The sequence below is a fragment of the Podarcis tiliguerta genome (genome assembly GCF_965153285.1).
Source record: "Podarcis tiliguerta genome assembly, chromosome: 10".
Classification (NCBI taxonomy): Eukaryota; Metazoa; Chordata; class Lepidosauria; order Squamata; family Lacertidae; genus Podarcis; species Podarcis tiliguerta.
In genome coordinates, this window is record NC_139543.1 from 21,816,843 (window position 1) to 21,842,771 (window position 25,929).

General features: G+C 41.6%; 1 protein-coding gene across 1 annotated transcript in view; it reads left to right on the plus strand.

Annotated features, from left to right (window-relative positions):
* The window catches only part of TFEC (transcription factor EC), a 123,577-nt gene that overhangs the window by 38,312 nt on the left and 59,336 nt on the right, over positions 1-25,929 (plus strand). The gene's annotated exons all lie outside the window — the stretch shown is intronic.

Here is a 25,929-nt window from a genome sequence, read left to right on the forward strand (position 1 = left end):
GGTCCACAGGGGCAACAGATCACAATGTGGATCTTTCTTCCTCCCTTGTTCCTGATGTACATCTTCACTCACACCTTCCCTAGCTGAGAGGGATAGGCGCCATTTTGTTGATTCACCTCAGGAGCCAAAATGTCTTGGGCGAGCCCTGATAACTGATGACATTTCACCCCATTTTCATTGTGTTTCCTTGGCATTGAAATGAATGGAGTGGAATAATTAACTACATAAATACTTACCGTATTTTTTGCTCCATAAGACTCACTTTTTCCCTCCTAAAAAGTAAGGGGAAATGTGTGTGCGTCTTATGGAGTGAATGCAGGCTGTGCAGCTATCCCAGAAGCCAGAACAGCAAGAGGGATCGCTGCTTTCGCTGCACAGCGATCCCTCTTGCTGTTCTGGCTTCTGAAATTCAGAATGTTTTTTTTTCTTGTTTTCCTCCTCCAAAAACTAGGTGCGTCTTGTGGTCTGGTGCGTCTTATAGAGCGAAAAATACGGTACTTACTTACTTCGCCAAAACTTTATTAGGCATTACAAATTACATAAATATCGTAAGTTAAGATAGTGAGACTGACAACACAGAAGACTAACTGCAGCAGAACGGAAGCAGTGCTGCATGTAATGAAAGGAGGGTGGAACAGAAAGCGATGTTGTCTTAGCTCCCTAACTGCAATCCCCTTCTCAGTTCAGGAGTCTTGCATCTACAGTGGCCAACCAGACCTCTAAATGCAACAACACTCTCCCTACTTGTGATTCACAGCAACTGGTATTGAGAGACATATTGCCTCTGGCAGTGTAGGTGGAACTTACACATCTATAGCTTTCATGGATTTGTCTGTTCTTTTTCAAGCGCAGCTCTACTATCCTAATCCACCCTCCGTTTTTGAGTTTGGCATAAAGCTCTCTCAATTGCCATTTCTACCAAACTCAAGCCAAATTCCCCTCCCAGGTCCAGATGTCTTATCTTAAGGGCAATCCTTCCTTTCTTATTTGGCCCTTCTTGTCTCTAATTCATAGCACGCCCACCTTAGCACACAAACCCTGGGAGCTGTAGTTCACTCACTACAGTAACAAACTAACAAACTACAGTTCCCAGAATTCTTTGTGGGAAGTCATGTGCTTTAAATATATGGTGTGTTTATGGCCTAATAATCACGTAATTTAAATCTGTGTCCTCTGTTGCCGTCCATTATGCATTATTGGCTACCCTGCTCGGCTTGTTCCTTTGTTGAAAAGGAACTCTTTAAAGCTGACTACAGAAATCTGTCTCCATCAACTAGAGATGTTACACATCAGAGTTCTGAATAGGAGATTGCTTTGATAGGTGAACTCGGGACCTCATATATAAAAATGGAAACCATTTTCTTATTGATGGCTCTCCAGTGAAGTCAGTAACGTTCGGAACCTCACAAAACCTCAATTGCCATTCCAAGGCCCTAGCCCAGAAATTTGTAACCAGAATTTAGAGTGATTTTGTGCACAAGAAACACCACACAACTATTTTTTCATTGCATTTTTAGAATTGCTCAATAGCCTGGCTTTTGTTGGTTGTATTTTTTTTTAACTAATGGGAAATACTTTGACAAAGCTGTCTTAGAAATAACTGAGAGTAGGTTAGTAACCTCACCTATCCTAAGTCTCAAATAATAATCTTCATCAGCATAATGTCTGAATAAAGTGTTTTTAAATGTGCCTTGATAAGTATTGACAAACTCACTCATAACAGCTACTTAAAAGCCATTATTGTCTAACAGGCTCATAAAATGCATTCTTCAAAGGGTCTTAGTTATGTATTTGCATAATGGGGAAAGGGGTTATGATCTTATGGAAAGACAGAAGAAACTAAAGAAAAGCTCTAGCATTGTAGAATATAAAATCCTCATTAGATTCTTGAGTAATGCGTGTTGCACACATCTAAACTTGTATTTATTGTTGGGGTGTTATATTTTTTATTTAAATATCTAATCTTGGATATTCTCAACTATTATTTTTATTAATATTTTTATTCCTTCAAATGCATTTATTCATAGATCCAAATAAAGTCTTTGACCATCATAAGGAATTTATTTGTGGGTTACTGTTGTTCTAATATTCAAAGCTAATTAGTAGGATAATCCATCCATTTTGCTCTGCTATTCACCTGTTGGGAAACCTAGACTGGGAGAATAGGTAAAGTTATCACATATGTTGCTTGCTAGACCCAACAAGAGAGGAGAATATCCAATTCAATTTGAGTTCAGAGACAATGGTTGGATTCTGAGATCCTGTGAATGGAATTATTCTCCCACTTATTGAAAGGGGAGGGAGCAATTTTCACTAACTTTTCCTTACCTGCTTGTAACCCTTTTTTGCTCTTCAGATGAGGCCCACATGTTCATAATAGAATCCAGTAGCTTTCAACTTCCAGCAAAGTCCAAATGCAACACAGTGTGAGCATGTCAGCATATTTTATTTATTTATTTGAATATGTATGATATGTACGTTCATAAAATATATCAACAAAATAAATCACTATATCTAGAAAACATAATTTAAAACATTAATGAAACAGCCGGTTAAAAGAAAAAAAATCATATAGTGAAGGGATATCTAAATACAAGGTGTGACCGGAAAGTTTGGTGAATGGTCACAGAAATCGGACAGCGAGAAATATTCAAACATACAACCTTACAGGCCTTCAAAGTAGGCCCCCTCTGATACAATGCACCGTTGACAATGTTCATAGAACTGTTGGAAACCTGCTTTCAGTTCCCTCATCGCAGCAGCTTAGATGTGTGAAACGTTGGGAAATCTGTGTCCTCTCAGTGCAGATTTCAGTTTTGGAAAAAGAAAGAAATCCAGTGGGGCCAGATCAGGAGAATATGGAGGGTGGGACAACTCAGTAACCTCAGCCACAATTTCACGTGGAAAATATGCAATTCTTCCGCCATCATTCAGATGGACGATCCCGCATCAATAACTCACGAACTCCGTCGACATTTGCTGCTGTTTTGCTCTACGGCCTGCCACTCATACACTGTCTTTCAAGTTACAGCTTCAGCTCTGTACCCAATTGTGAGCATTTCATGGGTTTCTGATGCCAATTGTATGTTTGAATATTTAGCGCTGTTTGATTTCTGTGACCATTCACTAAACTTTCCAGTCACATCTTGTAGTACAGTTTTCAAGGGATGTCTGAAAGGAGGCAGGGATGCTTCCTGGTGGACCTTTTCAGGTAGGGAGTTTCACTGGGCAGGGTCTGCCACACCAAAGTCTTGGTCCTCAACCAAACCTCAGGAGCATGGGAACTTACCAGAAAGGCCCCATCCGAGGATCTCAGTGACTGAGGTGGAGTATAAAGGATCAGATGGTCTTGAAGGTACGTTGCGCCCAAGTTGTGTTTGGCTTAGTGAATCAATAATTTCGAACCTGGCCTGGTAGCAAATCATCAGCCAACTATGATATTATGTTAATGTTTCATGTGAATCATGAAACCGATGATTCTAAGCCTTACTTGCTTGGGATAGTCCTGTTCCTCTCAACGGGAATGTTGTGTCTTTAAGGCTGGAATGCTATGCACATTTACTTGGGATGGAAGACCCACCAAACACAGCAGGATTTCCTCCTTCTGAGTATATATGTATGAACTCTGGCTCCCATCAACCCTAGGAAGCATGGCCAGCGGCCAGGGTGATAGAAGTTGTAGTCCAGCCCTTTCTCCATTCCCAATGTAGAGGCTGACTGAGGACCTCTGCTCCTTCCAGAGGCCGTGTTGTGCAAAGAAGCTCAGTGTGAATTGCTTCTGTCCGTACAACTTGAGAGATGGACACAAAGCATGCTGCCCTACATGTTACAACCGCCATGTGTACCGGACTCTGTATGTGGTATGTATGAGGTAGATCAACCCTTAATTAAGATGATGTTTCATACCAAACTCAAACTTCTGTGTGTCTTAATAGACTCCATAGCAAGCGGATTGTTAACAAGAAACGGAGGCACTTTCCCCCTATTATGGGACAACAATGCACTTGCAATTCTAGATGGCTAACAGCAACAAAACTGCTTTAGCAAATGGCTAGAGTCAGCTTTGCCCTCATTATGCTTTCAAGAGGTTCCTTACATTTGGAGTCAGCTGCAGTGCTGATAGGCAACAGGGACGGGGAAATGCAGGCTTTTGATATCCAGTGTAGTATATTATTTTTTGCACCTGGCAGTTGTTCCTATGTTGAGTGTTTGTTTCTACTTTAATGAGGAGATCAACTTTCATCCGATGAGATGTGCGGGTCACTTTGTAAATGTGTGTGTGTGAGAGAGAGAGAGAGCACACACACACATGCTTTCTCTAAAGCGATGCACCAGCTGGAAATTTTGACTTTTAGCTGAATTATTTCTCCACAGCAAATGGTTTTCCTTTTGACGTATTTTAATGTACCTGCACACTGTGAGGAAGAGTGGGTGAACAGAAAACAGGCTGTTTTATTAACCCAGCAGTCACCTTTGAGTTTCAGAAATGTCCACTTTTTTCCCTGCCTTTGTACATAATCCCGAGAGACTTGTACCTGGCTTCCCTTGGAATAACAAAGTCCGCCACAAGCCTCCAAACATGATTGTTAACTGAATGCCAACTGTTTCTTCTCATCTTTTTTATTTTATTTTTAGTGGCACATTAGGGATTGTGTGGCCTTGTGGGTGCACTGTTGCGACCATAACGTTAATTTAGCTTTCTATTTATGGAAACCGTTCTCTCACTGTAACAGACTGACACTGTAGAAATTAAATTAGTTGTGTCTGCATTATTTGTGTGTGTGTGTGTCTGTGTGTGTCTTTTTACAGTGATTTTTTTTTTTTAAGTTCCCCAACTGTGCTCAGAGTGGAACAGGGAGGAAAAAAATAGAACTATGTTAAATGTTCTAACAGTACTACCTCTTCAGCTGAGAGGAATTTCTCTGAAACAGAAAGATAACGAACCCCCAAGAAGAGGCCGTTTGGCCCTAGTCAATGCCCTCAACCCCCACTTTTTTTTAAAAAAAGTGGCCAAATACAACAGATCTTTTTCTGCTGATACATTTGAGTCCTTCCTTACAAAATATAGGTCACATCTAAAAATAAGTTTGCTTATGCCCTGCTCTGTTGTTTACTCCAAAGCAGTGTACAAAAATAACACACAAACAGTATCCAGCTAACTTTTACTCAGGGTATACCTGAATATAAATATAAAATTCAATGAGGTTAGACAAAGCATGGGCTCCTTTTCCTTTTTTGTTGGTGTTTTCAGACTGTATTTAGTAGCAGGAAGGAGGAGAAATGGAGAGTTCTTTAGGATCTGAAAATATGAATAAAGTTATCAATATATTGAAAGTATTGTTGACTGCTAATGAGCGTCCTCGACCTGGCTTGCTGCTTCCTTTTTTCTGATTCGGCACCTTCTGTGTGCCATTTGTTTCACTTTCCTCCACTCTAGCCTGGGGAAATGAAGAATTTTTATCTCCCCACCTCCACCGACTGCCAAACAGTTTTTATTTATTCCTCATCGTGTTTCAAGGCCCTGTGGGCATTTGTCTCCTATCTGCGTTAATGTGCCGTAATGATCTGCTCCTGCCACACATTCCTCTTCCTATCAATCAACAGGGAGAAATGCTGATTGAGATGGCTCCTAATAAGACCTAAGAGTAGGCCACTTCACATTAGTACAGTGCACCAGCTTTCCTTGTTTTCATGCAATCCGCCTTTAATTGGGAGCAATACCTGGGACCTGCCTCAGTGTCGCCCCATCAGGTCCTGCCAATCTCCCTCCCCGGGAAGGAAAACCAACAGCTTCATCTGCACAATGACTTCTTCTTTGGTGATCACTTGTAGCCGAGTAAGATTGTCTCCCATAAACATGGTTTTAACAATGAGTCCGTAAGTGACTGTGGAGGCCAATTCTGGACCCACACGTCCTTCCACAGTGGGGACATAGGTTTCCGGGTGGGGGTTGATCACGGTGTGGATTTGCCAAGCGTGCCTTCCTCTTAGCACGTTTCTCCCTTACATCCCGAGTTCGAGTGTCTTCAAAGTCCATGACACCTTTGGTAAAGGCTGTTCTCCAACTGGAGCGCTCGTAGGCCAGTGTTTCCCAGTTGTCGGTGTTTATACTACATTTTTAAAGATTTGCCTTGAGACAGTCTTTAAACCTCTTTTGTTGACCACCAGCATTACGCTTTCCATTTTTAGGTTTGGAATACAGTAGTTGCTTTGGAAGACAATCATCAGGCACATCTCACCTCGCTACACCTCTGTGGCAATCCGAGCCAGGTGTACTCAATGCAGTGTGACTTCATGTTGACCAAAATAAGACCCTGTAGAAATATCGCCTTCCATCCCTTTTGGGGGACCATAAAGAAAGAAAGAAATCCACGAGAGAAATGGACAGATGAGTGGGTTTTGCTGAGACAAGTGGGGCGTGCAACAAAATGCTACAGCGTGGAGTGCTCCTTTTCAGTCTTCCACCCATGCCTTCATCCATGAAACTCCACTATCCAGTTTCCACACTCCAACACCCGGTCAGCCTGGCACTTGAAGGTTAATAAGACCACCAGCCACATTCCTGCTTCTGTTGAATTACATGCTGTGCTGTGGTTGTTGGTTATATGGTTACTATATTTTAAATATGATTTATTTTTATGATCAATGTTTTAGCCTGCATGATAGCTCCTGCAATCAAGGATCAGAAGGGACTTGCTTTTGAGACTTCAGGGACACCTGAGCAGCAGATGATGGAAGGTCTCTTTGGTTTGGCCCTGCAGGGACTTTCTTGGGTTTTTTTAAGGTTCATCACCTACTTCTCTTTGAAGGGCTGTCCAATCTAAGGACTCAGCTACCTTAGTAAAAAAAAAGCATTTCATATGCGTTATAATACTGTGACACCAGATGGCGCTGTGGAGTGCCGTCTTCTGCCCATGTGATTCCCCCATTACAAAAACTTTTTCTGATCAGCAAGTTCTAGGCTCTGCGGTTTAACCCACAGTGCCACCCGCGTCCCCTACAACATCTTAGGAGATGCCCAAATGCATAGGGATCAGATAAACTGCTTTCCAAAATATATAGCAGAGATAATCTTGCACCCCACCACATATAAACAGATGCCCACATTTTAATGGTAAAACACGAATAGTTCAGGTCCAGGGTGGGGAGAAAAAACTGGAGTGGTGAGTGTAAGGACTGTCGGTGTGGTAATGGATGGAGATCAAAGCTTATGTTCTTAAGGTTAATTTTAGGTGGCTTTGGACATGATAGGAGTAGAAATGTGAATGGTGTGTTTTCTTTCGCAGTACTCTTGTGTCTCATTCAAAGATAGAGATACACCTATTCAGGGACACATATAGCTCCACCTTTTGAACAAGATGCTGAAGTAAAGTGAGGACTCATGGATTCCATGCATGTCATGAAGGAGCAGTACACTTGCCTGTGGCAGGGTGAGGAGATAGCAACTCTCTCCCCCTGCACTCTGGAAAACCCAAATGGATTCAGTGGCGTAGCGTGGGGGGTGCAGGGGGGGCCAGCCACACCGGGCGCAACATCTGGGGGGGGCGCTCGCACTCGCAGCTCACTCACTCTCTCTCACTGCAGTGCTGGCTGTGCGAATTCGATCCGAGCCGCCGGGTCGCCGCCCACTGTGGAGGGGAGGGTGCCAGGCGTGCGGTGCGGTGCGGAGAGAGAGCGAGGGACTATCTGGGGGTGGGACAGTGCAGCGGGGGCGCAAATTACTTGCCTTGCCCCGGGTGCTGACAACCCACGCTACGCCACTGAATGGATTTCCTTGTCTTGTTCCCGTTGCCACCTCTCTTCTCCCTTTCAGAAACTCTGTCCCAAATATGGGGAACCTGTGGCAGATGTTGCTAGACTACAGTGTCCATCATCCCTGATCGTTGGCCACGTTGGCTGGTGCTGATGGGAGCCCAACAACACTGGAAGATTCCCCATCCCTATTCTATTAAAAGCTGAATGGCAGACATGAAAACTACTCAACAGGTGTGGTGTTTCCTATTGCTGTATCTCCAGGCTGGGGAAAGTTTCAACAGCAGAATTTCTGCCCTACATGCAAGTCAGCAATAGGAGCCCAGCCAGGAAGGCGGGGGATGGAGGGGGGAAAGTGTGAATCCTCTTATTGACAGGCCAAAGGAGTGTCACCCTCTGACTAACTATTTCATTGTGCGAACTCTAATGGAGATGTGTCAAGCAGCCTTACACCCAAGCTATGTGCCAGTTCTAAAACACAGTCGAGTAGGAGCAGCCCGAGAAGGAGATCCACTTGTGAAGTGGCAGGGCTGCAACTTTATGGAAGAGGGTGTGATAATTGAATTTTGAAAGGAGCTGACATCTGAAACGAACAGCATTAGTAATTACGTGACATCCTGAAGGATGATATTAATGATTCTTATGCAAGTGTTTGTTAAACCTGTAATTCAGATTTAATGACTATCCAAAAGCCTTTATTATAAGAAAAAGAAACTCTCACTTTGTTCCCGAGTTTAATCTCCTTTGAAGCAAAATTTCTCTCTCTCTCTCTCTCTCAAGCAGGAGATGTTCAGCTTCAATTAGCATCTGCCGAAGTGAGTGGGAGAGCCCCCCACTTCCCATTTATTAAGGACGGAAAGGAATAAAAGGCTTTGCCTCAATGATACCGTTTCATTGTGATTTGACCCTTTTGGATGTTAGAATTGTCCTTGATTGTGTGTGTGTGTATAATATCTCCTCTCTCTGAATTTGGGGAAATAAATTCTTTATTATTAGAATCCCCTGAATAATTATTTCTATTATTTGAATCTGTGATAGAGTTCTGTATGCTGATGCAAGGGGGAAGAGGATTTCACAAGATGGACCTGGGCATAATAGAGGAGAAAGCAATCACACAGACAGTGGTTGGTCCTCCTGTTGCTGACTTCAAACCAAGTCTGATTTGCAAAAAGCATTAAAATGTCTCTGTGCCGAGGGCAGCCCTCCTGGAATGCTTCTGGTTGCCCCCCCCCCCCAATTTGCTATTCTACTTTTTTTAAAAAAAAAAAATCTTATTTAAATAATAATAAAAAAGCACACCTATCAGCATATATATTCCTATGATCTTCGGTTCTGCAGTGTTGCATTTACCCACCAGGTTGACTCGTAATACTTCCCTGCTTTTCTACAACTGCCAAGCAACCTGTTTGGTGGTAATACTAATTAAACCCTGTCCCAAGGATGCAGAACTCGCAAGAATGTGAACCCCTTTAGCGGGCTGGGTGCAAACATGTATTTGAGCTCTTGTCAGCCTGTAAATGTATAGAAAAGAACCCTCTAAATTAATCCTGTGTGCCATTTTCTAATTAGACTTAAAATGCAGCTGCTTTGAAAGGCCCCCAGAAGTGATGCAAGGTGCCAAATTAGTGTTGCTTTTGCTGCGAAGGTGTTCTTCTCAGGTCAGGGAGCAGATAACAAATGAAGCAGTGTTCGGAGGCATGCATTGGGCTGCTTGTGTAAGAGCTGGCTTTCGGATTAATAGAGGAATGCAGTTTTTAAGAACCGCAAGTCCCCTAAGCTTTGTAAAGAATGGCAACAATTCCTCTGTTGTGTTCCTGTTTGGGTCGACCGACCGCAAAAAGTGCCACATATCAACGTGGGCGCCCCGCTGTTTGCATTTGCTGTGTCTGATCTACAGCGACGGTTCTCATTGGTGATTCCTGCTCTGCCGCTTGAAAAAGACGAGCAGGAAGTAAATTTCCTATTGCTAGGACTCTCGGCCAGTAGTCCTCTGATTTTAATATGGCTTTGGGCAAATCACTGAGACTTTGGCTTGCTTCATTTATTAACCGGCTGTCAGGATGAAGATAAAATCCCTTTTAAGGGTGGATGGAACTGCCATTGCTCTTGTTACTTTCTTCTCTTCCAGAAACGTGGCTGATTCCAGAGGAGTGTCTCCTCATTAGGGATGTAGGAATTATAGAATTGTATTGGTGCTGTGGGTTAGACCACAGAGCCTAGGACTTGCCGATCAGAAGGTCGGCGGTTTGAATCCCTGTGACAGGGTGAGCTCCCGTTGCTCGGTCCCTGCTCCTGCCCACCTAGCAGTTCGAAAGCATGTCAAAGTACAAGTAGATAAATAGGTACCGCTCTGGCGGGAAGGTAAACGGCGTTTCTGTGCGCTGCTCTGGTTTGCCAGAAGCAGCTTAGTCATGCTAGCCACATGACCTGGAAGCTGTACGCCGGCTCCCTCGGCCAATAAAGCAAGATGAGTGCCGCAACCCCAGAGTCGGTCACGACTGGACCTAATGGTCAGGGGTCCCTTTACCTTTAATATTCTATTGGGAGCTGCACAGAGTGGCTGGGGAAACCATGAACACTCCATGGACAAAAGGAGAAGCTTTGAGAAGAAATGCTCTGGTTCATGGGATCATGGAGAGTCAAGCATGACTAAGACTACTGAAAGATGAAAAATCTAGTTCAATCATTTGCCCAATGTGGGCCTTGAACCCACAACCCTGAGATTAAGAGTCTCATTCTCTACCAACTGAGCTATCCCAACAGTTAGCATTATCTTCCATTCTACCTTGTATGTGTCCTATGCAGCACTGCCTCTGTTTCACTGCAGTTCATCTTCCACCCGGCAATGGTCAAGCTATGTAACTTACGTAATTTACTTAATTAATCAATGTAATCAATTACATAACTTAATTATGCTATGTTTAGTTACCACATCACTAAGTTATTCCTCCTCATTCATTTCGGTGCTAAGGAAACAAGGGGTGGGAGACGTAATCAATTCATGGACTGAAAGGCGGGGGGAACAGCGATGGTGATCACAGTTGCTGAGCTGATGTTTGTTTTGGACACGGGAGGAATAAACAAATATTTGCAATTTCCTCTCCCGTTTCCACCAGAATTTTTCAACTTCTCTACTCCGCATCCTACTCAGTCCTTGTTCCTCTGTTGTAATTTACATGCAGCATTGCTACACTATTGAGAGTATTGCACTTTTTCTGTATGTATTATCTCACTATGTTTTGTCGACATCTTTGGGCAGAACATACCTATTTTGAGTGGAGTTACCTGTAGCTTAGCACACGTTATAGCTATAACTATTGTGGGTACCATACTATGACCCCATTTTCATTTTTTAATCAGTCTTTTAATTATTGCTAAAACACAATTCCACCTTTTCTTTTGCATTGAAAAAGAAGCATACAGTGGTAAAGGTAAAGGTAAAGGTACCCCTGCCCGTATGGGCCAGTCTTGACAGACTCTAGGGTTGTGCGCCCATCTCACTCAAAGAGGCCAAGGGCCAGCGCTGTCCGAAGACACTTCCGGGTCACGTGGCCAGCGTGACATTGCTGCTCTGGCGAGCCAGAGCCGCACACGGAAACGTCATTTACCTTCCAGCTAGTAAGCGGTCCCTATTTATCTACTTGCACCCAGGGGTGCTTTCGAACTGCTAGGTTGGCAGGCGCTGGGGCCGAACAGCGGGAGCGCACCCCGCCGCAGGGATTCGAACCGCCGACCTTTCGATCGGCAAGCCCTAGGCACTGAGGCTTTAACCCACAGTGCCACCCGCATCCCATTTTGCCGACCCATTCTTTTTGCATTGAAAAAGAAGCATACAGTGGTACCTCGGGTTAAGTACTTAATTCGTTCTGAAGGTCTGTTCTTAACCTGAAACTGTTCTTAACCTGAAGCACCACTTTAGCTAATGGGGCCTCCTGCTGCTGCCGCGCCGCCGGAGCATGATTTCTGTTCTCATCCTGAAGCAAAGTTCTTAACCTGAAGCACAATTTTTGGGTTAGCGGAGTCTGTAAACTAAAGTGTATGTAACCTGAAGCATATGTAACCCAAGGTACCACTGTACTGCTATTACACCGTACTGCAATAATGCTATTACACCATGGTATTATAACATTATAAATCTCTTTCATTTCTAAAAATCCTAGCAATACTGCTTTAGCAATAATGAAAAATTGATTAAAAAACAAAACAAAAATGAAGTTATAAAATGGAGCCCCCTGCAAACTTTATAGTAACACAAAAATTGTTTGTGAAAAATTCTTAGCTCTTCTAAAAAAACACCAGCATGTTCAAGAATCTTACAGATTAGAAAACAAACATTTTATTTAAGTGGCCTACCAATTAAACCAATAGATGTTTGAAACTCTGGTTTGCATATAGAAATATGAAGTGGAGCTTTTTCTAGCCCCTGTGCAACTAATTTTTCCATATCTTGCTAACAATGCAAAACAGTGCATCACTTCTCAGAAATTGGTCCAAAAAAGTTCAACTTGCTCCCAACCTAATTATCTTAATTACGCAATAAGTACGTAGTGATTTTACAGGTTTAGGAAATAATTCAGAGAGGTGGTCACTTGTACAAGGTACTAGTAAATTGAGCTTTCGTTGAGTTTTCTTTTATTTTGAACTAAATTTGAAAATTCAGGCAACTACATGTGCATAATGAATGCTTTAATGCAAGAAGTGGCATGTCAACCATGGAGATGAAAAATATTTACATTAAATGTATTCTTCCCACACAATTAATTAGCATGTTAGCCTTTATCTACCCAGTGCATTTTCAATTTAGTAACTGAAAAGCTTTCTTAGGCTCACTATCTTAGCAAAGTGACAGAGGGCAATAATTACACCACCTATCTCAGCCTGTTGTCAAATATCAAGCTTGTTTCTAGAAACTGAGCACCAATACCAATTAATCTTAGACCTTTGTTTTGTAAGTTCCCTTCAAGGAGTCTCTGTTGTTCAGTAATAATGGTACATGTTTTTTTTTTTAAAAAAAACCCAAAATATCTACCTAGCCTTGCAAAAATATTGAGGTATTAACGCAAGCATATCAATAGCAGGCATCAGGGTATCTCTAGCAATGTTCTCACTTGAATCAGAATCAAGCCAAGTTAAAAACATTCACACACAAAAATGCTGAGTGAAGCATATTGAGCTTTGCCTACTTAGAATAATAATAGAAGAACAGAATCTTAGAGTTGGAAGGGACCCAAGGGCCATCTAGTCCAACCCCTGCAATGCAGGAATCTCAGCTGAAGCATCCATGACAGATGGCCATCTAACCTCTGCTTAAAAACCTCCAAGGAAGGACAGTCCACCACCTCTTGTGGGAGTCTGTTCCACTGCCAAACAGCTCTGACTGTCAAAAAGTTTTTCCTAACGTTTAGTTGGAATCCACTTTCTTGTAACTTGAAGCCATTGCCTTGAGTCTACCCTTAAGAGCAGGAGAAAACAAGCATGCTCCGTCTTCCATGTGACAGCCCTTAAGATATTTGAAGATGGCTATCATATCTCCTCTCAGTCTCCTCTTCTCCAGGCTAAACATACCCAGCGACTTCAAGCGTTCCTCATAAGACTTCATTTCCAGACCCTTGATCATCTTGGTTGCCCTCCTGTGCACACATTCCAACTTGTCAATATCCTTCTTAAAATGTAATGCCCAGAACTGGACACAGTATTCCAGGTGTGGTCTGACTAAGGCAGAATAGAGTGGTACTATTACTTCCCTTGATGTGGACACTATACTTCTGTTGATTCAGCCTGGAATAGTGTTAGCTTTACTTTTGCTGCTGCATCACACTGTTGACTCAATTTAGTTGACCACAAAAATTTCAACCTTTAAAGAGTGGGTTTTTGGAGTCTGGAAGTTTTAAAAACTAAGCAGTGAGAGATTTCAGGGATGCCAACCCATACTTTGGGTTGGGTTTCCTTGGAATGAAAGTAGTAAAAAACGGTGGTGTCTTCATGATACCAGGATATGCCAGCGATTGAATTTGGGACCTTCTGCTTGCAAAGGAGATGTTCTCCTGCCAAATGTGTGGAACCTTTGGCGCGCCACATGTTGCAAAATCCTCCTTCATCCATGGCCATTGGTCATTCTTGCTTGGGCTGATGGGAGTTGTAGTTCAGCAACAAGGCTAAAGGTTTGCCATACCTGTTCTATCACCAAGCTATAGCTTGTGACACCCGTTGCTTGGATTTTTCTAAAACTGCAGTGCCTAAGTGGTGTGTGGGGTGCTTTCTTAAAAGCCCAGGACCATGTGAGAAGGCTGACTCACACAAGTTGGTTCTGCCCAATAATAAATGTATTTTCAGGGAAGGAGACCCTGTGGCTGTCTAGATGTTCGACTCCAGTTGCCCTCAGCTCTGCCCAGCATGGGAAGGTTGGACTTGACAATATCTGAGGAGCCACAGGTTCACCTTTGTCATGTTAAATGGAGGGAGGGGGAAAGTATCACATTTTCCCAGGTTCAAAATATTGTGCTTCGAGAGCTCAGAAAATAGTGTATTTCCATGACAGCAGTGCAATCTTGAAGGAAGATGTGAGGAATGTACACAAGTACACAAAGAAAAGAATTGCATGTTTACTGTGCAGTGATCTGATTGTGTGGGTCATATCATGACAAAAGAAGTAAGGTAAGATCCATCACTTAGGCTAATCTGACATCTTCTGCCAAACATACTTTGCTCCCTTAAAGCCTCACGGATGTCAGTGCAATAAGTATCCATATTTAGAACTATGGGGTACCCAGAAGAAAATACAACGAAGCATTCCTTCAGAGGGAAGCCTGTTGTGAATGACTGCTCATATTAAGGAGAGTGCTATAGTCAAAGGGAAAAGAACTGATATTCTGGGTCAGTCACAATTCATAAAGCAAAAATCTCAAGAAAGTCAAATACTAGAAAGTGTGTGTGTGTGTGTGTTGGGGATGAAGTGGGGATGAAGAGAGAGAGAGAGAGCTAAAATTCCACATTCCACTTATTTTATCCAAGACTGCATATTTATTTTGAGATTAATTTGGCATATGCAGTGTATATTTGCCAAGATTTCCCCCCCTATTTAAATCTTCAGTTCCAAAGCTATGTTTTTAATCCTATTACTGCTAATTGAGTGAAGTCTGCAGTCTTTTTCAGTTAGGTGAAGTTCAAATTGCAATTGGTTAAAAAAAAGAGCACAACATAGGAATGAAATATTAATATTTAACTCCTGAATTTTCGTTATTTCCACTTTAAAATCAAGACAGTGGTGAAAACACACGTGCACACACAAACACACACACACACACATACAGCATTTTGGGGGGAGAAGATACTGATTTGGAGATCGTGGGAAAATTGGTTCATGGAGCAGACTGATTAGCAAAGAAACAGATACAATTGTCAAGACTGTACATTAAAGTTAAGTATTATGCTAACTCTTCAGTGGCATTCACAACGGTCAAGATCAATCAGCATCTCCCAGTGAATGTTTTCATTTTTTAAGAAGCACAGTGGGTGACATCCATTGATACCTGTCTGCTTGCAGATTTCAGTGCTTTGGCTGGCCTGTATTAAGTGTCCCATCAAGTTTTTAAACCGTACAATCCATATTGCTGCTGTAAATAGGGCTCAGTAGCAAATTAGTGCCAGTACAACTCATGGCAAATAGCTGTGATATGACACTGACTTCATGTGCTGCTCAGAAACCCAACAGCAGCATTGTGTACCAAGTGCAGCTTCTAAACAGTCTACAAGGGTAGCCTTGCCTAGACTGTGTTACAGTAATCTAGAGGTTTACTGTAGTAATCTAGAGTAATCTAGAGTAATCTAGTAATCTAGAGTTTACAATGGCAGAAAGAAGATCCCAAAGCAACTCCCAGCTTACCAATAGGTCAAGTCAAAATATCCATTAAGCAACTCTCTTATGAAGGCTCGTAGAGCTGGAGAATAGGGCAAGGTAAGTGGAACCAGTCATCTCTGATGGTCAGCACTTCCCAGTTCTTCTGACAGCAGGTCCCCCTATGAAGGTTTCTAGCGCTGAGGGGTGGGGCAAGGCAAATGGAAAAGCCATCCCCTTAATATGCATTAATGCAATTTATTTTTGTATGTTATTCTCCCTAATCAACTTATGCATATTTCCCGTAATGGATGCATTTTTGTAAACCTTGGCTGCTTGGAGAATCACAGTGCAAAATTCAGATAAGTGCAAATTTCGAAGAATAGCTGTGTTTCCGTTTTCATATTGTTTTGGACAGTGTGAATCTGATAGATTTGGCTTTAAATTGGATCTGTATCAATTTTCTCCCCTACCAAGAAGACTGTATGGAGGGTGGGGGGAACGCATGCCCCCAAAGTCTTACCTTTCCTGCTCCACATAATGCATTATCTTCTGTTTCATGTATAAAATATGGCTGTAGTATCGTAGAATAATTCCTTGAATAATGCACATGCCCAAATAAAAAAGCAGACGTGTCAGACATCATTCTCATCCTTTCAGGTGGGTAGCAGTTAAGCCTTAGAAAAAGCAAGATGTAGAAATGTTTGCTAATCCCGTCAACCGTTTGTTGCCCTATTAGGTTTGATGACATTGCAATTTCTGTAACTGACTTTGGAATGGGATATTTTGTTAGTTTGAGACCTTACAGATTCTGTATTAGCCTAGCCAACAGGTCAATCTAAAATGAAAAAGCTTTCACCTGAAGATGGAGCCTGAGTGGTACTGGATGTATGTGTGAAATAACACAAGTCCATCAAAAAAATTTCTAACAACCTTTTATGATGGAGTATGTTCATGCTGGGAGAAAGTATGGTCCCAGGCTTATTTAGATTCTCATGGCAAAAAAATAAAATAAACAAATCTATAAACAAACATTTGACAACTCCCTTATGCTCTTAGGTGTTCTACAGATTATGAAAGACTCCTATAATTATTGAATTGTTCTTTTGAACCAATTGCTGGGTATTGGATATTGCATACTAAGAGTCACAGGCAATATGTCCAAAATACAAAAGTTGTGTTTCACAATGTTTTGAAAACAAGCTTTGCTATTTAGGCCATTCTCTGCTCCGTCATATCTCATAAGCTGGTCGTTGGCCTCAGAGACCACCACTCTACATTGATTGTGTAATAGTCTGAATGTCATAAAATATTATTTCTGCGAGAACCTGCATTGAGAAAAAACATACTTCCTTGCCCTCCTGTCGCCTGATTTTATCACCTGTATATTTATTGTACAGTACAAGAATGCATGTCGTAGATCAGTGAGGACTGCAGTGGGAAGTCTATGGCTGGCGAATGTGGGAAAATATGACTCAGTCAACAAATTCCAGAGCAGTAGGCTGGTTGTTGTAGCAAAAAAAGAAAACCAGGTAGCTCCTTCAAGTCTTGATTATCTAGTCAGTTCTTCAAGCAGCTTCTCCTTCTGACTGGGGAGTGAGAAAACATTTTAGGCATAACTTTAAAAGAGCCTGGAAGGTTGTACAAAAATGCCAAGAATTGGATTAATTGGCATAATACAAGGTGGTTGGGCACAGTTGGGAAAAGTGTCAGCGTAGGGAGAATCCCCACCAAGAAAGACTGTCTGCGCAATTAGCTATCTGAACTCTAACCCTTCCAGAATAATTAATGAATAACAGAGAGGATCAAGACAAAGACACAAAGTGATTTGGTGTGTGCTAGCAAGTAATACATCAAAGAATGCTGGTAATTGGCCCTGTGGCTTTCATTCTTTGCCCTATTTCTTTCAATTCATTGACTCAAAATAATGGGTTCAGGTTCATTATCAACAGGTTTTAGCTGCAAGAGTACAACACTTCAACAAAGCTGGGATTGTAGCAGTACTGGTGGCTCGGTAAAAAAAAAAGTAAAAAAAAAGTTGTGGACTGGCGCACACTCGCTTGAAAGGGAAAGGAGCGGTGCAAGGCATTAGCTTTGCACTTAATGAAACAGTGGGTATTCACAAACTTTTCCGAGTTTTCTAAGGTTTGGCTTTCCCTACAAGTCACAATGCTGGAATACAGTTGGTATGGGCAGGTATGTATAGCTCCAATTAAAGCTGTCTTATTATAGCAGCAGGGATAGAGAGGGAGAGATAGAAAGTGCGCCTTCCAATATAATGAATGAGGCTGAATGCTTGACGCCATGTGTCACAGGTGCAAGTCACTATTTATTTGCCAATAATGGCCGTTTATTGTTGGAAGCATTTATCGGTCCCTAAAAGGGCTGATTTGCTCCATAAATGTGATTACAAGTGGTTTCATTTTCCCCTGATGGATTTTGTTTTGTTTTGGGGGGTTTTCCGCCCAACTAGAAATAGAAAATGCTTAAATATTTGCAGGAAAAGAAAATCTTTTCTGGCTTTGGAAGGTACTGCTATGGCCACCATATACCACCATCGCTAATGATGTGGGATAACTTTGGATGAAGAAAAGGCAAGGCAGAGTGAAAGCTAGGGCAGACTTCTTAGTATTCATTTTGGATGAGTATATAATGCGTACTGTTAACTTTATAAAGCTCTGTGAATGTCATTCAAAAGGTTATTGTGTTCCAGTTTCTTGGCTAAATATTGATCAATGTTGATCAGTTACTGAATAGCTTGGGGAGCTGGGGAAAACCAACATCTGTGTGACGTTATATTTCGGTTTCCCTAGTTTATGAGGCATGCCGTCATTATCAGGACTGTACCCTAAACTGGACTTTTTAAAGAAGAAACATATGATTGTTTATAATGCATGCACAGCAAAACATTGTTCAAGAGCAGGCTTAGGAAATTTTTATATGTGATGCTAAAATGCATTTGCTTGTCTGACATGTATAAATGCTATTATCACAGAGTAGGAAATGGAAGGGATCTATTCATAAATATACATTCTAATCAGAGTAGCCTTTTCATTGGATTTACAGAAGCGGGAAGTATAAAACTCAATGTATCGCATGTGAAGCAGTTGCAGAATATATATTGTGAAATGTTTAAGAATGATCCTTCGTTCAATGATTGGATGACGTAATTCAAAGATCTTGGGAATCAGGTCAATGAAACTTCAGTCGATTGCAATAAACTTTGGATAAGACAATAGTACCATGTGAATGATGTAAAATGATGTGGAATAAGCTACAAAGTACTATTTTTTTTTTTAAAAAAAGCATCTTTACATTACTTTCCTGCTGTGTTATGTTACACACTACAATGTATAATTTTGCATAGAACCAGAAACATTAATAATCTTTAACTAGGAGCTTGCCGTTACTACATTTAATTATATTCATTGAATATTCATTTCCTTTATCTGACCTGTTTATGTATAATATTACCTTCGCTCTCTAAATGGTTTACACAACATGCAGTCATAACATCCCTTTCCTGATCTAAACACCCAGTCTTATATCACTATAAGTTTCTGCAACTTATGGCTAGTTGTCACATGCAAGCTTATCAGTTGATGACTGCAACATGATGACGACTTATGCATATAATGTGATAGAACTTTCCCATCGCTGCATATATTATCTCAAGCACAATAATTTTCTAGTTCACACATTTCAGCTGCCAGTCATCATGAAATCGAATAAAATGTGCATATGTGTGAATCAGCCATTAACACACTTTTCTTTCTCTTTTGCTAGTTTCTGGCAGCTCAAATATTTTGGTTGATCTCCCACTTTGTTTGGATAAATCAAATTATAGCGAATGATCATATGCATAAATGTTTTTTTCTTTTTTAAAAAATTGCTTCTGCTCCTTGTCTGAAATTTATTGTTTGGAATGAAAAGAATCTCAAAACCTGCACCAGAAAAACTGGCATGGAAAGCTCATTTTCAGAGGGAAGCATTGAAACTTTCCCATGGAATGCAGTCCCATTGAACTCAATGAGACCCATGAGTAATGAGCTGACATTCATAGGATCGCACTATTAATGTGAAATTAATAACTTACTTCTGATGCATAAAAGTAACCAAATCTTTGAAGAATGTGCAATGGTCACATTCAAAGACAAGGGTGGCCAAAAGTTAGAACAGCTGGGCTTCTTAAATTTCCAGTTGCAGCATTCAACAGTTGATTTCAACATTGTCACTTATGAGCTGTGAATTAAGCTATAAATATTGCAATACATAACAGTGATTTATCCCATTTGAGAAGCACTGCACATCAAAGGAGCTGCGCTATGGCATGCCACCTATGGGCAGGTGTCATACTTAAAAAAACCCCCCCAAAAACCCATCTTTTCTCCTTCTCCAAAGATGTGGCTTTTAATGGGAAGGGCTGTTGAACAGTTTGAAATGCCTTTTTGTTTACTCTAAATCCTTTCCATTGCACGATTCTTTCTGAAATTCAGCCTCAATTTTTAGTTGAATGATTTTGCTTTCATATGTTACGGTGTGCATAACAAAAAGACCGAAGACTTATATCTTTGTTAGAAGGGGGAAATAATTGACAGCAGCTGAGGCTGGCATCTTGCAAATAGTTCCTCTGACTTTATGACTAGGCTTCTCTGTTACTCACCTGTATCCATGCTGGGGTTTTTTGCTTTCTTCCTTTGTTATATTACATTCCACATTAATTCTTAGCTTGGGAGTTACTTTACAGCCAAACTAGATGCGATGCTAAACACCTCATTAGGAAGCCCATCAGTGGGACTTATTTCCATCAACATTGTATTGTATGGAAGCAGGAGGCTTAACTCTTCCCCCTACATTACTCAAATGACAATTTCTCCCTCACAAAGAAGGGCTAACGGCAGCAAGGGGAGGATTTTCATTGGGATCATGGTGAGCAGGGAAAGGGTTAAACCTCCCTTCCCTGCATGCTATGATCCTGATTAAAATTGGGGCCCTTGCAATGGCTATCATCTATCTATCTATCATCTATCTCTATCTCTATCTCTATCTCTATCATCTATCTCTATCTATCATCTATCTATCATCTATCTATCTAATCTATCTATCATCTATCAATCTAATCTATCTATCATCTATCTATCATCTATCTATCTATCTATCTATCTATCTATCTATCTATCATCTATCTATCTATCATCATCTCTATCATCTATCTATATCTATCTAAACACTATCTAATGTCCTCACAACATGTTTAGCATCGTGTTAGGCTCTTAGTGTTTTATAACTACTGAGTGTTGCAGGAGTGGCCCTGCAACTCATCCTAACGCTTGAAATCTTATTCAGATATAAACGGTGAAGAGTACTGCTCTCTCCAAACAAGACTCTGGTTTCTCAGCATTCTCCTTGAAGGCAAATACAAGTTGGGCATATTTCTGCATGCAAGAGGGGCTTGATGAGCATGTAGACATTACAGTATACCGACAGTTCTCTGCTAGGGGATACCTGCCTGCACTTTCTGTATGTAGTACCACCCATGCTTCTCCTCTACAGGGCTGTGCATACAAGTTTCTCATGCTTCAGACACTGAAATATCCATTCAAGGACTCCTTTCTGCATGCTCAACAGATTGCAAGGAGAGGACTGGAATATTATACCCTCCAACATTTCCCCTGATGAAAATATGGATGCCCTAAATACTACTACTACTACTACTACTACTACTAATAATAATAATAATAATTTTATTATTTATACCCCACCCTTCTGATTGGGTTACCCCAGCCACTCTGAACAGTTTCCAACATATATAAAAATGTAATAAAGCATTCAATTTTTTTAAAAAAAATCGTATACGGTTGTGCTCTCAGATGTCTACAGAGGGGTGTATAGTTACTTCTCTAGTTGGCTCAAGGGTGGCATAATTCCATACCCTCCAACATTTCTCCAATGAAATTAGGGACAAACTAAGGAAAAGCGGGACATTCCGGGATCAAATCAGAAACCGGAATGACTTCTGTAAATCTGGGACTGTCCCTGAAAAATAGGGAAACTTGGAGGGTCTGGAGTATGCCCCATATGTGTTAAGAGGATTTTAGGCATGCTATAATGCAGAGGTACGTTCATGTCTTCTAAATGTAATGTAGGAAGTTTATCTTGCAGTGCGGGATGGTATATGTCTTTGATTATGAAAATTATTCAGAATTCCAAGGACATCATTGCATTTTAAGGGCTGCTGCATACTCAGACAGCACGTCTTAATCTCAGTCTAAGATAAACATTTCTGCATCACCATGTACCTGAATGGCTTGCCCTTTTAAATGCACAAAACCTTGATCCATATTCAGGACAGTGGTTTTTTCCCCCCTTTGAGTTTTCCTGCTGTGATGAAAGAGTCATCTCACCCTGCATTAATTTTGTTGGGTATCGTGAATATTATTATGCTATTACTTTTGGAGGCAGCCTGCCAGTACGTATCTGAACATTTTTCACATCTAAAGTAATAACACTGATAAATATCCCAATCTTTTTTTTTTTAATGAATTGAAAAAAAGCTATTTCATCATTATCGTCAACGTTTAAAAATAAACCAAACAACATACAACTTTTTTTTCGGTTGGCATGCCTTCAGAATATGTTGTATTTAATATTTAAGTCCCTAGATTTCAGCATTGCAATCCTATGTAAGTTTACACAGAAGGGATTTTACTTCCTTGTAAGGGAGTTTAGGATGGCAGGCTTCAGTAACTAACTGTGTTAGTTTTAAGATAAAATGAAACAACTTTATTTGATACTTTTTTTAAAAAAAGTGCTCACCACTACTGACCTCTTGTTAAGATGCTGAGGCCTCTTTTAAAACACACTTTAGTTATACTTCAATTGAGCGCCAGAAAAGAAGGGAAATGAAGGGACAGATCTCTTTTTATTCCCTCCTCTCTCTCTCTCTCTCTCTCTCTCTCTCTCTCTCTCTGTGTGTGTGTGTGTGTAGAATTAAGCTCCGAGAAAGCTTCACCCTCTCCCAGTGGCGTAGCGTGGGGGGTGCAGGGGGGCCCGGGCGCAACATGGGGGTGGGCGCGCTCGCACTCGCAGCTCTCTGCCCCTACCTGGCTCACTCACTCTCTCTCACTGCAGTGCTGGCTGTGCGAATCCAATCCGAGCCGCTGGGTCGCCGCCCACTGTGGATGGGAGGGTGCCAGGCGTGCATTGCGGTGCGGAGAGAGAGCGAGGGACTATCTGGGGGAGGGACAGTGTGCAGTGGGGGGGGGGGCGCAAATTACTTGCCTTGCCCCGGGTGCTGACAACCCACGCTACGCCACTGCCCTCTGCTGCTCACTCTGGACGTGCAGGGTGGAATCAACTTTCCTTATCTCCCAGCATAAAATTGTAGAATTGGGAGGAACCATGAGGGCCATCGAGTCCAACCCCCTGCAATGCAGGAATCTTTTGCCCAACCCACAACCCTAAGATGAAGAGTCTCATGTTCTACCAACTGAACCAGCTTAGCTATGATAGTTGCTACCCTGAGCCAACTGGTCAGCTTGAGGGCAGCATGCATGAGTGACTCTTGCCACCTGCCACGCACCACAGCCACTGCCTTACCTCTTGCGTTCCGGTGCTGTGGCAGTGACTGAACCGGGGCCTGCACCTCCACCTCAAGTCCCTGCAGCAGAGGTGCAGGCCCTGATCTAGTCACTGCCACGGTGCTGGAGCGTGCATGCTGCACCGTCACATGTGATGTCATGGTGTCATCATGTGTGATGTCATCGCATCACAACACAGTGTATGTGTGCGCACTGGACACCCACTTGTGGGGCCCAAGTTAACGCCCCTGCCTGTGCGGTAGGTTAAGCTGGGAGACGGTGACTGAGATTTGCTTTATGCATATATATGTGTGTGTGTGTGTGTGTATAATGCACACACACACACATATATTAACTTTTAACATTTTTCATCAAATCATAAGCATTTTACAACTAGGATTCTCAGAATCCCCTTCCATGGTTTCCCCAAATATTCTTTTCAAACTGCATCGTATCATATTTCCCATATTTTCTTAAACCTCAATTTTTAACATAGTTCTCGCTTCATTGCAAGTGTTTTTAAAATCCTGCCATTGTTTTCAATTGTTTACCGTTTTTTTGAGGTAACTTAAAAAATTCCCCCATTCTTTATTAAACTTACTGTTCTCTTGATCTCTGATTTCTCCGATCATTTTCACCAATTCGACATAGTCCAGCATCTTTATCAGCCATTCTTCTGCTTTATGCATTATTCAGCAAAAGGGAAACTTCCTAAATATGTTTGGTTATTATATATATATAATCTATAATATATCTGTATTTTATTGAGACTTTCTTGTGATGGATTCACTTGAGGAAGATGACAATGGGTTCACCTATGCTGTTGTTGGACCTGAAATACAATGACCTCTCCAAAATTCACTGCCCGAAGCAGATGGGAACTGCTTTGTCCAATATTCTTCAGGGGGAAGAGAAATTCACCAATGGTTTCTTAGGGGTGAGCTTGTAGGTAGCAGTGGCAGCAGAATAGCCTTCTCTCCCCCCCACCTTGTTGTCAGCCTGGCCACCATTTTGCACCCCTACAATTCATTGTTATGGGATGTTGTGGAGGTGAGGGAAATGGTGGTTGCCATGAAAAATGGAGGAGAATGTTTGGGAAATGCCCCTCTTTTTCTTGGGGAAGGGGGAACATTGTGCGGGGGGACTTTCTCATGATTTTATTGAGAGTATTCACATTGGCAATCTTTAATGGGCTCTTGCAGTGCTTTTTTTCTAAGGAGATTCAAGGGTATGCATACCCTAAACATTTTGTGAATCTAACGGAAGAAGAAACTAAAACTAAAAAATAAAAAATAGTTTCTTCTGTAGCACGGTGAATCGTCAGTTCCGTTGCTACACCCGATGGCGGCCTCATTTCCTGTCACAGTGTTTCCCGAGTCTCAGACGGAATGAGAGTAACCCTAAACATTTTTTAAAAAGAAAAAAAGCAATGGGCTTTTGATGCTGCGTGCACACTTCATATTAGAATTCCTGCTCCATGATTGCAGTCATGGGATTTTTGTCTTTCACATGACATGGTATGTTTTGACTCCACAGAGTGGGAAGTGATGGAGACAGGATGTTTGTGTTACTGTGTTCTGTGAAGTGGGACTAGTCCTTTGTTCTTTTTCTCTTTGCTGTCTGATGCTAGAGAGATAGGGAGCCATGTTGCAGTGCTCCGTGTGTGTTTATATGTAAATAAAGTAGATTAGCCAAAATGCTGATTTGCTGAGGTCTGTTACGCAAGCTGCGAAGACTCCACTGATTCCCAAGTGTGCCGATGTCTGTTGGCATCGGTCACTGTGATGTTCGGGCTGAAGAAAGCTTTTGAAGCTTCCGAACAAAAGACCAGGAGGGAGAGAACATGCCAGTCGGGTATGTGTCTTTGCCAGGGTCCTACTCGAGTGTAGACTGAACTCCTGACACTTCACACACATACTTTTACTACTGGCAGTGGGTTTTGAGACCAGGGTTGCGGAGCCTGCAGCCTTCCATATGTTGCCGGACATCCATCACTCAGCTCTAGTCAGAATGGCCAGCTATCAGAATAGTGGGAATTATATCTGCTCTAGCCCTCTGCTCCACTTCTACCCCAACCCTGCATTATAGTTTCCATGTAGGGAAAATGGCACCCCATCATATGTGAAGTCAGTGGAAATGTGTGCTTCTGCTGTAAATACATGGGTTGAGAATTTGAAACCAGTGCTCAGAAATAGTGTGGTTACTGATAAACTCAAGAGTAGCTGTACTAAGGTGGGGCTCCTCAGCTCACAATCTTGTAACACAGAGTAAATGCTGGTGCTGGGATTAGGAAGTCTCTAATTGAATCTCTAATTAAGAAAGCAGTAATTAATTTACATGCACATGCTCAAGCCATAATGAAACGTACAGCATTTGCTTTGATACAGGGGCTGATTGGTTAACATGCTATTTTCAGTGCCAGCTGCCCAGAGATCTCGAATCACAATTAAACCATTGTAAATCCATTGCTACTGCAGTGCACCCTAACTAATCAGGGTTAAGCAAGTCATGGAGATTTTTTTATATTTTCTAAAATTAAATTTGTTTTTAATTAAGCATAAAAATAGTGACCCTCCCTTCTCGCTTACTCCAGCTTGTTAAAGTATCCTGAGGACACCACTGACATTTTAACATTTCTGGATCTTGCCGCACATACGCAACGTTTCCCTCCCTCTCGTCTCTTTTACCTCTGATGTGACAATATTTAAGACATTTTAATTACGGAAACTGTGATAGCGTGTGAAAAGGAAAAGTCAACATTGC